Source organism: Alexandromys fortis, unplaced genomic scaffold (genome assembly GCF_014885135.2).
Source record: "Alexandromys fortis isolate MF-2015 unplaced genomic scaffold, M_Fortis_MF-2015_v1.1 scaffold_43, whole genome shotgun sequence".
Taxonomy (NCBI): domain Eukaryota; kingdom Metazoa; phylum Chordata; class Mammalia; order Rodentia; family Cricetidae; genus Alexandromys; species Alexandromys fortis.
In genome coordinates, this window is record NW_026067928.1 from 11,288,081 (window position 1) to 11,303,165 (window position 15,085).

General features: G+C 34.4%; 1 pseudogene; it reads right to left on the reverse strand.

The window, feature by feature from the left end:
• Nucleotides 1–3,248: 3,248 nt before the first annotated feature.
• Nucleotides 3,249–3,367, reverse strand: LOC126503169 (uncharacterized; annotated as a pseudogene).
• Nucleotides 3,368–15,085: the final 11,718 nt, after the last annotated feature.

Genomic DNA, 15,085 nt, shown 5'->3' on the forward strand with positions numbered 1-15,085 from the left:
AATATATAAAGAACTCAAGAAACTAGACCGAAAAAGGCTAATCAACTCAATTATAAAATGGGGCACTGAGCTGAACAGAGATCTCTCAACAGAAGTTCAAATGGCCAAAGGACACCTAAGGTCATGCTCAACTTCCTTAGCAATCAGGGAAATGCAAATCAAGACAACATTAAGATACCATCTTACACCTGTCAGAATGGCTAAAATCAAAAACACCAATGATAGCCTTTGCTGGAGAGGTTGTGGAGAAAGGGGAACACTCATCCATTGCTGGTGGGAATGCAAACATGTGCAACCACTCTGGAAAGCAGTGTGGAGGTTTCTCAGGAAATTCGGGATCAACCTACCCATGGACCCAGCAATACCACTCTTGGGAATATACCCAAGAGAGGCCTTATCATACAACAAAAGTGTATGCTCTACTATGTTCATAGCAACATTGTTTGTAATAGCCAGAACCTGGAAACAACCTAGATGCCCTTCAATTGAAGAATGGATGAAGAAAGTATGGAATATATACATATTAGAGTACTACTCAGCAGTAAAAAACAAGGACTTCTTGAAGTTTGCAGGCAAATGGATTGAAATAGAAAACACTATCCTGAGTGAGGTAAGCCAGACCCAAAAAGAGAAACATGGGATGTACTCACTCATATTTGGTTTCTAGCCATAAATAAAGGACATTGAGCCTATAATTCGGGTTCTTAGAGAAGCTAAATAAGAAGGAGAACCCAAAGAAAAACATATAGGCATCCTCCTGAATATTAACCTTCATCAGGCGATGAAAGGAGACAGAGACAGAGACAGAGACAGAGACAGAGACCCACATTGGAGCACCGGACTGAAATCTCAAGGTCCAAATCAGGAGCACAAGGAGAGAGAGCACGAGCAAGGAACTCAGGACCGCGAGGGGTGCACCCATACACTGAGACAATGGGGATGTTCTATCGGGAACTCACCAAGGCCAGCTGGCCTGGGTCTGAAAAAGCATGGGTTAAAACCGGTCTCGCTGAACATAGTGGACAAAGAGGACTACTGAGACCCCAAGAACAATGGCAATGGGTTTTTGATCCTACTGCACCTATTGGTTTTGTGGGAGCCTAGGCAGTTTCGTGGATGCTCACCTTACTAGACCTGGATGGAGGTGGGTGGTCCTTGGACTTCCCACAGGGCAGGGAACCCTGATTGCTCTTTGGGCTGACGAGGGAGGGGGACTTTATTGGGGAAGGGGGAGAAAAAGGGGAGGCGGCGGTGGAGAAGAGACAGAAATCTTTAATTAAGTAATAAATAAATTAATTAATTAATTAAAAAATTCAGAAGATGATATGCAGGCTTTCTGGGGTTGGGGGTAAGGGTGGAGTATTATTGTCCTTAACTCGTTATAAACCTTGTGTGCAAAAAAGAAAAGTAAAGCACTCCTTCATTTGGATACATGAAATTCAAAACAGACTTTTTCACATAATGAGAATTAAACTTAGATAATTTCGTAAATCACCAATGTGGCAAATTTTTATGAAGAAGCCTGTGAAGACAGCTCTGAACTCAATATGTGGTGGAGGAAAGACAGAGATGAGAGCAAGGAAAGAGATATTTTGATTGAGGGAGCCATTATGCGGCTAGCAAGAAACTAGACCCTAGACAAATTCCCAATAATTTGAAATTTACATAGTTTGTAAATGTCAAAATATGTTAAATGAAAAAAAATAAGGATAAAATTATAAAATATTTAAAAACATAAATTGCTAAAAAGCTCCTGGCAACCTATTCAGCCTCTGAATTATCATGATAAAATTATGATAAGCATTTAATATTAGTTGATAACAAGAGTGTTTTGATGCCATTTAGGGTTAACATAATACAGCTTGTAGTCAATATTGACAGAGCTCAAAGGTTCAATGCTGAGGATTTCAAGATTTGTCACTAATTTTGGTTTAATAAAACACTGATTGACTAGCAGCCAGGCAGGAAGTATAGGTGGGGCAAACATACTAGAAGAATTCTGGAAAGAGGAAAGACAGAGACACAGTCATCATCCAGAAGCAGAGGAAGAAAGATGAGAATGCCTTACTGAAAAAACATGTCAAGTCATATAGCTAAAGTATGAACAGATAAGAATTATGGGTTAATTTAAGTTGTAAAAGGTAGTTAGTAATAAGTCTGAATGATAAGCCAAATAGTTTATAATTAATATGAGCCTCTGTGCATTTATTTAGGGCTGAATGCCTGTGGGACCAAGTGGGACAGAAACGTCTATTTACAGGTTTTTTTTTCCTATATTTTTTTTTTGTGGATTAGTGTTTTGCTCTTGTAAAGTGTCTACCTAATATTTGGTTTTATGTCTTTTATGTAGTAACAATGATATCACTTATGCAGTTGGAAATAAGAGTTCACTGAGGTAAAGAATGTGAAAAACTGAGGTAAAGAATGCTCCAAGAAAAAGACTATTAATACAATAACGAAATTTCAGGACTGACATGCTTTTATTGCCATCTAATTCAGCACTTTTATATGACAAGTGTGGAAACTATTAAAAGCCTGGGTTGATTAAGATAACAAAGTAGACGCATCATTTGCTTTCCTAGTTTTCATTTCTTTGTCAGTTAATTTCTGGCATTTATTAGTACATAGTGCTTAGCACATATTCCAAGCAATATTTGAATTTCAATAGAATGTTCTTGGAGCTAAGAAGTTTTTGCTAATGAGAAAAGCATATTTAACTTGTGGAATTGGTGATAGAGACAAATACGTGTCCTTTTACATATGCATTTATAATTTTACCCATCAATACCAGTCTATATTTCCATATGCATTTATCATTTTCCCTATCAATACCAGTCTAGAACATGCACTAAACAAGAAAAGTAATTACTTCTACAACCAAGATGAATCTAGTTTGCCACCTTCTATCATCCAAGCACAAAATGCTATACTGACAGAATAATTTTGAAAGTTTTGTCTCTTAGTTATGGAACATGGTAAGATTTTTGTTCAGGGAGGTGAAGATAAGTAGTTGTATTTTCTGATATTGGAGTAAATAAAATGTGTAGTACATCAAGTTGAAGTCATAAAACATGCAAAATTTAAATAGATCTTCAGCACTTCTGTCTACTTCATGCTACTGATCTGACATTAACAATGTCAACCATTACAAATAAGTAAAACAGTGGTAGTACAATAAAAATTGAAGGCCTTTGAAGAAAGAATTGAAAAATGTATCAGAAGATAGCACAATTTTTTTTAAAAAAAAAAAAAAAAAGCACCCAGTTTTCCCTGATGGAACACCATCCAAGTACTAACCAGGCCCAACCCTGCTTAGCTTCCAAGATCAGACAAGATTGGGTGCATTCAGGGAGGTATGAGCATAGATGATAACACAGAAATTTAAACCTAAAACATGACTTCATCCCTCACAATCCTACCAAAAACATACTGTAGATTCAGTGCAATCCCTACCAAAATTGAATCAGATATTGAAAGGAAAATTCTCAACTTTACATGGAAATCATGCCAAGGTAAATATTTTTTTTTCGTACCAAGATAGTTGTAGGGTGTCTCTGTAAACATTATGAACAGCAGAGTGTCGATCTGTGAGGAGCAAGAAGGAAATCGAGATCAATTCAACTCAGTAGGTTCAGAGTTTGAATGTCTAATCCCAGGTAATTTATTGTAGACATATGAAACAGCACAATCTGGAAAAAAATATTCTGTTGTAATAAATTCAATTTCATGTGTACAATAAAGTTTAAGACATGACTATATTCAAGCTCTTTATAAAGCACATGTAACATTTTTTTCCATAAACATGAGTTATATAGAAAGATTAGATATGACATCTGAGGAACCAGGGAAAGCATGTGGTTCCCTCACAAATAGGCTACTAACCACATGGCTTTCCCAACTTTCTAGGTGGGAAACGGGGTACATACCTCTCCCTCTGAGGAAACAACCCTTTGGTTTCTCTGGTGCTTATATAGTACAAGAACCCCGGTGCCTCCTAATACTATTGTTAGTGGAAAGTAACAATATTCAAAACACCAGGGTTAAAGGGTAAAACTTTTATAGCTTAAGACTAGAAATTGTAACTGAGATGCTCTTCCATCTAATCCTTGGTTCCAAAAAAGCCATGGATGACCAAAATGATGAGCTTGTTTTCTTCCTAGTGACTTCTGATGTCTTGTCCTTTTCTCTGTGAGATTATTCATCATAAGTTTCTATCATGAACATTTTAATTCTGTGATTTTTCTGTAACAAAGAAGTAAACATTGTGAATTTTGAGGCTAGTAAAATGTATATTAACTTTTGAAAATTTCTGGAAGTTATATTTGAGCTTATGAAAGTCTTTCTTTTTCATGACTGTGACAGTTTATGTAGGTCAGCATTTCTAAAATTCATTTGACATGAAGGCATTGCCATATACAGTTATAGTGATAAAGTGAAACAAAAATGATGTTTGAGCTCCCAAGTAGGTCAGGACTATTAGTAAGCAAAAATAATAGAGGATTTCATTCCATTTCATTGAAAAGATGGTATCTATTACAGATATGTTTATTACAAATTAAATTTAGTGTAATATATTGAAAAAGTAATCAGGAGTTAATATACAATAATAAAAATAATCATGAGGAAACAAATAATGATTACTATATCAATATCTCAAGGTACACAGGTTGACAAAATATTTACTAATGTTCTGTTGCATAGCACCTAGTATACTTTCTACTATAAATGTATAGCTTTTAAACATACTATATCAATTTTCAGTGCATATTCTACTAGTGGGTATAAATGCGAATCATATTTTCTCTATATTTTAAAATTTATAAAATATTCTTTGGAAATGGGTTATTTTGGTTGTTTTTATAGCTTTATTTTTGCAGGTCTTACTCTGTGTGTTCCTATTTACAAAAACTTTATTATGTCCAGAAAATAACATTTCACGGGAGTCCTGCTCATCCTCCAACTCTTTCTACCTCCTCTTTCCCAGTATTCTCTGAGCCTATAAGTGAGTCTTATACATTATTCATTTAGAATCAATGACCAAGCAGTTACTTTGCTAAACACTTTCACCAGAGAAGAGGTTTTCATTGGCTCAGTTTTTGGAGCCTGTCCTGGAACTAGCTCTGTAGACCAGGCTGATGTATGGAAGATCCCACACATTTTTTTTTTTTCTGAAAGAATTGTGTTGTGGTGTGAAATTTGATCTTATTTATTGGACACATTCATCAAAGTACATACACCTGTATTAACTCCCTTGAAAATGGTTTGCAATTAATTAAGTCACCGTTAATGGCACTTTTTGTTTTCCTAGTTCCTTACTGTTTCCTGAATAGATCTTTATATTTTCAGAAAATGACAATCACCAGAATTAGTTGTGTGGAACAACAAACAGTACGGAAACTATAACCATTAAACAGCTCCTAAAGCAAACATGAAAATGATATGCAGTATGTCCATGTACAAAGCACAGATGGTGACCGAGTGCCAAATATTTAACTGATCCTTTTCAGTTGATCATGCATAATTTAGTATGTCAGTCAATTGAGGTTAAATAGAAGGCAGAAAACTTGTGGGAGGTAATTGAAAACAAACCTCTTGGAGCCGGTGTTAACAATAAATAGACTGCAACAGAGCAGGCAGAAAATACTGCTGGCTTAGATCTCTGTAGATTTACATCCAAAAGCTATGGAGAAACTCTGTAACACACACACACACACACACACACACACACACAAAACAGAAAAGAAAATTCTGTACCATGCTACTATTCTGAGAAAATCTGGGATGCAATAATAAGGTAGTTTTATTCACTTTAATGAGCAGTAGCTTTGTGATATTAAAATTTTTTTGATAATACCAGCTACATAATGGAAATGGGAGGAAGACTATATATAGGCTGAATATTTAAGCAAGCATAGAATCCATTTGTTGGTAATTTTTAAAAATGTTTTTAAATTAAACTTGGAAATTTGTATATTTTAAAATGTCATGACTTTGGGCATTATACAAGGTGGGCTATGTCCCAGTCCACTTTCTATTTTTAGTCATCTGATGTTTTATAATATGTTAAATATTATATATTTATATACTTTTTACATAATCTATTATATTAAGTTAAATATTATATATTATATTATACTATATATTTTATATTAAAGTATATCATATAAACAGTAATAATACTATATGTTTTAATTTATAATACATTATGAATTATAATCATATTAAATTATAAATCATTATAAATTATAAACATATTAAAACTGAGCCACACCCATAACCCAGTTTTTAATTTTGGTCACCTGATGTTATGCTTTCACTGTTGGAGTATCAATCCCTGGAATGATAAAAACACTGCAAGACAACTTTAATTCTGCCTGTGTTGTTTTTGCTTCTTTGCTTATGTTTTGTTTTGTTTTGTTTTTCATAATGATAGAGATAACACTTGGCAGTTAGGAGTACTGATTGTTTTTCCAGAGAATCCAGGTTCAATTCCCAACATATAGATGGAAACTTTCAACCTTCTTGCGCCCCAGTTTGAAGACATTTAGTACCCTATTTGACTTCTAATGACACCAGGAATATATGTGATGCAAGATAGAAATAAAAACCCAACAACCATGTACATAAAGTAAAATATAATTTAGCATACTAAGTTATGACATTTAACTCAGTGAAGAAAAGCACAGAAAAGTCTTATAATGTTATCAAAATTGAGTACAGATAGAAGTAAGCAAGGTTAGTTTCCTCACTTTTTCTAGTCCTTTTATTTAGCTTGTAATTTCAGCTGATACTGTATATTCTCTCCAATCTTATCACGCAGTTACTCTTGGTTATACAAATATCTTTACATAATGTGATATTGTCTCTTTATTTAGAAACAAAAAGTAATATTTTTTTTTCTCTCCTAATGAAGATTTTCTTGAATCTTTGCTATACAAGTATTATGGCAATGGGGCCTCAATATATTTCAGTAAAAGAAACTGAATGCATTAAAGGTTAAACAAAGACTATAATTCCTACAATTCCATGGATGTTTAGCCACTAGGAATTAGTTGCTTCTAGTATCTCATAACAGAAATAACACATATAACAGTTGCTGAGCTGAAAATCCAAAGAAAAAGATTATACATAAAATCCCTATATCAGCTAAGTTGCTTCTATCTACATACATATCCTTTGTTATCATTAAAAAGGATTGAAGAGCTTTGCTGATAGATATCATGAGGGCCTCAATTTTTCATTCTTAAATAAGCTCATCCTTTTAAACAAGATACATGGAGTCTCCTGCTTGAAAAGTCTGAAGTCACTGGAAACTTAACGGGGAAAAAAATAAAAACAATGCTGAAAATCAGGCAGGCCTGGGCAAGTGTTCACATAAAGAGGATTTGTTTCTATGATGACAAGTATAAAAATTCAATCACTGATTACATTTATACCATTTTACCTGGGGATTATAACTTTCCTGTTGACCAATGCAGAAATTAAACCATCATTTATTTGTTACAATGAACCAAAAACAGGATTCTTAATCCAACTCAAATTAGTGGCAAGCAGCTTGTCATAAGTGGATCTTGCATTTTCTAATGAAAATGATGAATATTGCCTCTATAAAGAAGGAGACACAGAGGAGCTCATGTTATTTAGCTCAGACAGCATTTTCCAGTATCATTCCAAGAAGCTATCAGTCAGCAATGTGAGTCCAACGAAGCATTTATGCTTAAATACATTTGAGAAATCCTTCGTGGCATCTGAAACTCAGAAAGTCCATTAGCATATCGCCCATCTTCAAAGTCCTTCTTAAAGTTTACTGTGTGAGCTTGATGAATGAGGTATTACCTCTAAAATTATTTCTTCATTGAATTCCATGTTCTTGTATTGCTTCCAATATCTTGAGCTCCAAATATTTTTTTAACCTAATGTAGAAATAAAACTCCTGTGAAGAACTTCCAGAGTAATACAACTATAAATTCAGCAAGCAACAAAAAAGTGGATGGATATATTAAAATAAAATACCAGAGATATAATGGGCCAGTGTTCTATGAATCTAAATTTAGGTCAACTCCCACTTAACTTGAGGTTAACCCAGAAAATTAATGACCTAACCACTCAGGTTGTAGTTACACAAGTTGAAAGTATATGATCCTACTATGGCCTAGAACACAATATTCTCCCTGATATTCAATAAATAATATGAAATCTTTCCCAAACAACCTTTGGCACAATTTTTAGAGCTTAAGATATTTCTTTTGTCTCTTACAACTATCTCATGCTGATTTTGTTATGGAAACTTTCACTTGACACATTGAGGTCAATTTGTTTCAAGTGGGATTTTGTAATAAATAATATTGGCCATGCACAGGTTTCTTTAAGAAGACTCAAGAAAAGAGCAAGATAAACCTTCTGAATAGTTATTTAGGGACTTAATTTTGTCTTCATATAAAAATTAAGATGTAGATGTCAAGAAGGGGACAGAATATAATGGGGAAGCTAACAACAAGAACAAATGAACTTAGCTACGGTTTGGTCCTAAAAATATTTTTCTTCATAGCAGATAGCATGAATACAGCCTTAAAATGCCAATGGGTTTTATTGGGTTGTTTATGGACAATGAGATGTTTCTTTGAAGGACAGAAGCAAATTCTACAATACACATAAAATATATAATGCTTCTTTCATCAACTAATAATAATTCCTAATTGTAGAAATAAACAGTGTTAAAGAACCCATACTAAAAATTTAAATAAAAGAACAATGACTTCCATGCATTACAGAATAAAGACATTCTTATACTTCAATCCTATATATTTTTATAAAATTAATTTGAAATATAAATGACCTAGAGCTAAAAATAATATAGAGTAGTTTGACAAAAATAAACATCATTGATTTTGGGCTAGATCCTCTCTAAAAATTAATATAATAATATTCTTTATTTTGAGAGAGTAGCTACTTGTTATTTGTTAAGAAATAAACAAGATAAAAGTGCTCTCAGTCCTATAAGATCATTTGTTTTCCTTCAGCAACCTGTGCTATTTTGAAAGTCCTAAAGCTATAACTTCAATAATTACTGTGTAATAGTGTCTTAGTAAATGTACAATTGTAGGTCTTCTTAAAGGCTGCTAGGAAGATATTTTATGGCATGTATGTTATTCTTTCGGTCCCTGCCCTAGCCACGCCCACTCCCATTACCTCTGACCTGCCCGTTGCCATCTTGGGACCCTTCCTCTTTCTGCTTCCTAGGCGTGTGCACGCCTTTCCTCTGTCTCTCTCTTCTTTTATCTCTTTTCTCTCCTTTTATCTCTTCTTTCTTTCTTTTCTTTCTTTCTCTCTCTCTCTCTCTCTCTCTCTCTCTCTCTCTCTCTCTCTNTCTTTCTTTTTCTTTCTTTCTCCCTCTTCCTTACTAAATACTTATGGCTATTTCCTGTGTTTACGTGTCTGTTACCTGGCACCGCCGTGGGCGCCATGCGTGCCTTCCTGTAGCCGCTTTCTCATGGCGGGCTCCGCCAACCCGCCCAGGGATCGTTTTTTTTAAGAATAACAATGTATTATTCATTACCAAGAAGATCCCAAATCAATAATCTTAGATAGTTGAAGAGTCTCAGCTAAAATTGGCCATGAGAGCATATTAGTTTAAGGACATGACCAGAAGTTCAAGAGCTCATAAATGAGCTAGTGACCGGAGAGTGAGCACATCGTTGGCACAGCCACAGAGAGCATATTGTCTTGTAGCTTCCAGCTCATTCTTTTCCTTAAAATCTAATTCTCAGGAAATTCCGTAGTTGTGATACACTATGAACCCAGGGACAATGAAGTCGCAGGCATTACAACTCAGCTTTTGGGAGCTAGCCTGCACAAAAGCGTGATTGACAGCCAGCCAAACCACATACTGACCGCCAAGTTGAAGCTGAGTGATCACAAACAAGTCAGGCAAAGGAAACATCACAAAACCCCATTATTTGGCAAGAAGAATCACTGTGAGATGCTGTTGAAGGCTGAGAAGTGACAGCAGGGGATGGGGAAAAAAGAACCCACAGTAGCGTGGAAGCCATTGAAAAAGGAAAGTTCAGTTTGTGCAAAAATGTCAGATAGCCTTTGGGTCAGAGGCAAAATCCTAGAGATGACAGGTCCTGAACTGTGGCCATAGTGAGCAACTAACAAACAATTTACAAATATTCTCCATGTCTTGACTTGTGATAACCTGTATTTTTAACTAAGCCTCTAGAAAAACATTGTCAAAATCTTTAGAAATCCATTTAAAAAATAATGTTTTGCTGAGTCACATACACTTCCAATGCATTATAGAGTGCTCATTTTAATTTTTATGTGATGGATAATTTAGAAGAATCCTTGGGTTGTAATTATGTATAATCCACAAAATTTAGCACCTTTAATTGTTAAAATTAATAAATGGGTTTTATTTCATTTCTGCCCAGATGTCCTATTAGGAGAACCTCCAAAAGATCTGTGAAATGAAAGAAGAAAACTGAACTCCTTCAACCTTTGCTGACATCACCTTCCTTTTGTTTCTTTCACTACAGTTATTATTGGGACCAATTGGAGTCCTGGCCTTCGTTCAGCCGCTCTTCCCTACCAGAGCCTTCAAATTGAAGTTACTGAAAGCTGAGCCTTCCCTAGAGGATCAGGGGATGGGATTTTCACCTGTTGGCCATTGACTGCAGGGTATTTAAGCCTCCATGGTGCTATTAAAGGAGGGCTTTTGTACCAGTGATTGGAGGTCCCTGTGACTGTCTGTCTCTGTGTGTGTTTCCTCAACCTCCAGCCCCTTGCCCGAAGCTCATGAACTGAATTCTAGTGAATGGTGTGCAGCAGTTACAATGAGAAAAACACAGAATATCTGTCATGGTTAAAAAAAAAAAAAATTAACAACATTCCAGGGTGAATGTCTCCAAAAATTCCCCTCTCATACACTTTCGATTTACTGACTTATCTAGAAAAAAGACCTCATACAGCTTATTAAATAGCAGCTAGATCAGAGGGCAAGGTGTGCAGAAAATTTTAAGAAACATTGTTTAGATGTATATCAAAATGTGAATTCAAGTATAGATGTAGAACTATGGTAAGACGTCATTTCAAGTCTAAAGCACTAGTGCCTTGTTCCCTCAAGCTCCAGAGAGTTATGACAGACAGCACAAGATTTACAAAGGAGTTTGGTAGCTTCTGCTACTCTATGTTTTTGTGCTGTTTGAATCTGCTTTTCAAGTCTGAATTTCTGAGAAGTACTAAGCTAAATACTTTACACACAGTTCACCAAAGACTTTCTGTTTGAATGCCTAGCATGTTTCTCTATGACATAGTTAAAGCACACAGCATCATAATTTGTTTTCTGTCTACTTGACTATAAATGTCTCCCACAGCATATTTGACAACCTAAACTTTTATTGGAATTAATCAACTTATGATTCATAATTTGTAATTTTCATTTGTAAGAATCAGTTTACTCTTTCCCAAGTACTATTAGTTTTTTTTTTTCAGTTTTATGAGATGGGCACACAACTTGGCAGTATCTCTATAAGTATGGTCTAGTACAATTATTTGTTATTAGTATTGTAGTAAATTTTTATAAATTTAATAAATATTTATTGCTGAGCCAGAATAGCTCTAATTTACTGGGAAATGCCTTTCAGAAGTGATGTTCGTGTATAACAGTCTTTGTCGATTGATAATAATTTTATACATCTTAGAAATACCAAGAGAAGGAAAGAAAGTGAAAGTAATATATATTTTCTAAAATTTATGACTTGCTTGATCCTCCATACATATGACAAATATTATAGTTTATGTTAACCATAACTAATTACAATGAGTATGCACTGTCAAAGAGTTACTACATAAATTACAGGGTATTCAGTTTGACAGAAATCCTTCGAGTGACCCCAAAAGTGATATCCTTATGTAATTCCCTCCAATTGCACACGAGCAGACACTGATCTCTGCCTCAGATGTAAGAAAATTATGTTCAAGGTAAAGGGATACCAAGCCACTGATTGTATTACTTCGAAGAGGAAGAGATTTGACTAAAGTAATTAAGGTCTGTAATAGAGCAGAATTGAATCAATCAAAAAGGAAATTATCCAGGACATTAATATCTGAAATATATGAGTTCCATGAAACAGAAACTCAGGATTTCTGAAGGCAGAACTCCAGTCCAGAGAGATTACTACTGAACATTGTGAGCTTTGCAGGAGCAAGTTGCAATGAATTCCAGTCTACGCTGAGAATTGCTCCAACATCCTGAAGTAAAAGAACGTGGATCTTTAGATATCTCATCTTCCAAAGAGACTAACCAGCTGATGACTTGATTTCATTACTGGGTGACATTGAGTAGAGAAACCAGTATAACATCCAAACTCTTTTGATATCTGATCTGCATCAGTTGGCAAGACATTAATGAACCATTAAATCCTGAGTTTACCTATTTGTTATGCAGCATAAAGAAAAATAATGAAACAACAAAAACAAAGCAAACAACAAAACTGTTCTCTTCTATGCCAGGAGGGGTAAAACATTTCTGCAATCCCAATGCAAAGAAGAAGGCAGTGGAAGTATGGGTAATGCAAATGTGAGGAATATATGTTATAAAAACCTGCAAAACAACGAGGGCTATGGAAGGGGGCCCTGTTTCCCCGCTCCTGTCACCTCCCACCTCTCAAAAAGAAAAAAAGATAAAAATAAACCCAGAAGGAAGAAAACCCTTTACTTATGGAAAGTTAAATTTTAAGATAATAATATTATTTCATGCAAGTAGAGCATCAGTATTTATTCCTTATTTTAAATTTTAATGTATTTAGTATCAAGGTGCTTGAGAATGTATTTTCTTATTGATTATTTATTGCTATTTCTAAATCTGTTCATTGTTCCTGGGAAATTTTCCTCACATTTCCAGATCGTTTTCTTGAATTTTCATATAAAAGAAAATTTGAAAAGCATAATATGATGATGATTAAAAAGTATGATTCTGGGGGAAAATGTGCACACATATCAAGATTGTTAAAATCTATACATTACAGAGAGCCTATTTGATGTTATGAGCAATATTATTTTCCAGCTCCCATGTCATACACAAACCAAAAGAGTGGAAAAAGAAGAAAGAGATGCAGGAGAAATTAGACAGGGAGGGAAATAGTAAAAATTATTTCTGAAGCCACATGTTCTTCTGCAGCTTATTTTACTTGTCTAAATAGTGAATTATTGAATCTACGTTTTAATCAAAATCAGAAAAAATCAAATCATTTTATGAGTATATTTGCATTTAGTCTCAGATATTTATTCATGCCACAAGAATCCAGGTAAATGAGTTGTAAAATCAATAACCTATTTTTTATTAAAATAACCCTTTGTCTAAGCAGATTATGTGCAACAAATATTCTTAGAATCTCAGAGGATTTTCTGTTAATGAGACTACTTTACGAGATTTTAGGTGTGAACAGGCATAAAAAGGGGATTTATTCTTTGAAATTACTGAGATACTTATTTCCTTCATTGTCAATGAAGGAAATCATTTATTAATTCTTTCAAATTATTTATTAACTTTTTAAATAATAATCATTTATTAACACTTGTATTAATCAAGTTCTTCAGTATTCCTGTGTTTCACATTCCTGTTGTGTACAACAGGGAGCCTGGTATGTGCCGAGTTGTGATGATGTGACAAATGCTGCTAATTATCATTTAATGATTTTAAAAGTACAAATTATTTTTAAACTGATGATTTTTAATAAACAATATATGGCAAAACACATGCTAAATTTATTTATTACATTTTCATTTATCCATTAACATATATCGGCTATATTCATTTTATTCCTGGTCTTGTTCCCTTCACACTTTCCATAAGCCCCTCCTCTTCTCTATTAACACCGCTTATGCTTGAAGAATATTTTCTTGTATGTTTTGTTACCCAGGGAGCGTCTTCACAGTTGCTCACTCTGTTTACATAAGTGATTTGGGGACAGGAATATATGTACTCTTATAGCACATACATCGCTGAAGAAAATCTCTCTTCTATGGCTATCCATGAACTACTTTCATTTATGAGAAAATCAAGATGCATAAATATTACTAACTTTTTAAAAACTGTACAATATTTAGCCATATCAGATTGTTCTTCAACATGATCTATGCTTGTTCTAAATAATAATATACACAAATTCAGAAGTTTATGTTTAACATCTGATACTATAACCATTGTTAATAAAAAGTTGAAAATAATATGTGTCATAGTGAGTTAACCAGGTGGTCTAAAAAGAGGGATTTCCTTGTACTGTGGTAGTACAAATCAAAAGAAAGAGTGAACTGTGTGGCATAGGGATTTGTATAGTGGATGATACACATGAAGAAAGGAAAATATATAAAACACATTTATTGATGGGGTTCTTTGTATGTATATATGTTACATATATTTATATACATACATACATATGTGTATAATATATAAAATTACAAATCCTCTTTCTTTAAAAAATAGTAAAAGGCAAAAAGATTGTGCAATATTTATTCTCTATAAAATTGACTGGACAATAGCCATCCAGTAAAAGGCCTGGCTAGGCTTCTGCACAGTGCTGCCCAAAATGGCATAGCCACTGGTATCCATTTTCTGAATTCAAAATAGTGTTTTGTGGGAGAAAGCTACAGTAGAAAACAGTGTGTTCTGTAACCCACTAGGGAACAAGCTCTGCTCTTGATTTATTTTGTTTATTCCTTTATTTGTGGCTTGAATGGGTGATCACAGATAACCCTGTCATCACAGAGGAAGTGAGAAGGAGCCAGGGATCACATCACCTATTTAAGAAGAGTCAATTGAAACAACTTTAGTGTCTGGGTAGCTCCCACTTTGATGTGCAAATTACTTTTCAGTTACTCTGGCGGCAAAGAGGCTTGGTTTACCAAGTGTAACCTTTCTATTCATACCCTTGATGAATGCATACAGATGCTTATTTTAATGTCATTGTCACAGGGATGTTCACGGGAGATAGGAAAAGGCAGTTTACAAAAGAGAAAATCATTTCCGCCACTTAATAGTGATAGCACTTTTTGTTTTTCCAAATAATAGTATTTCTCTAAATGC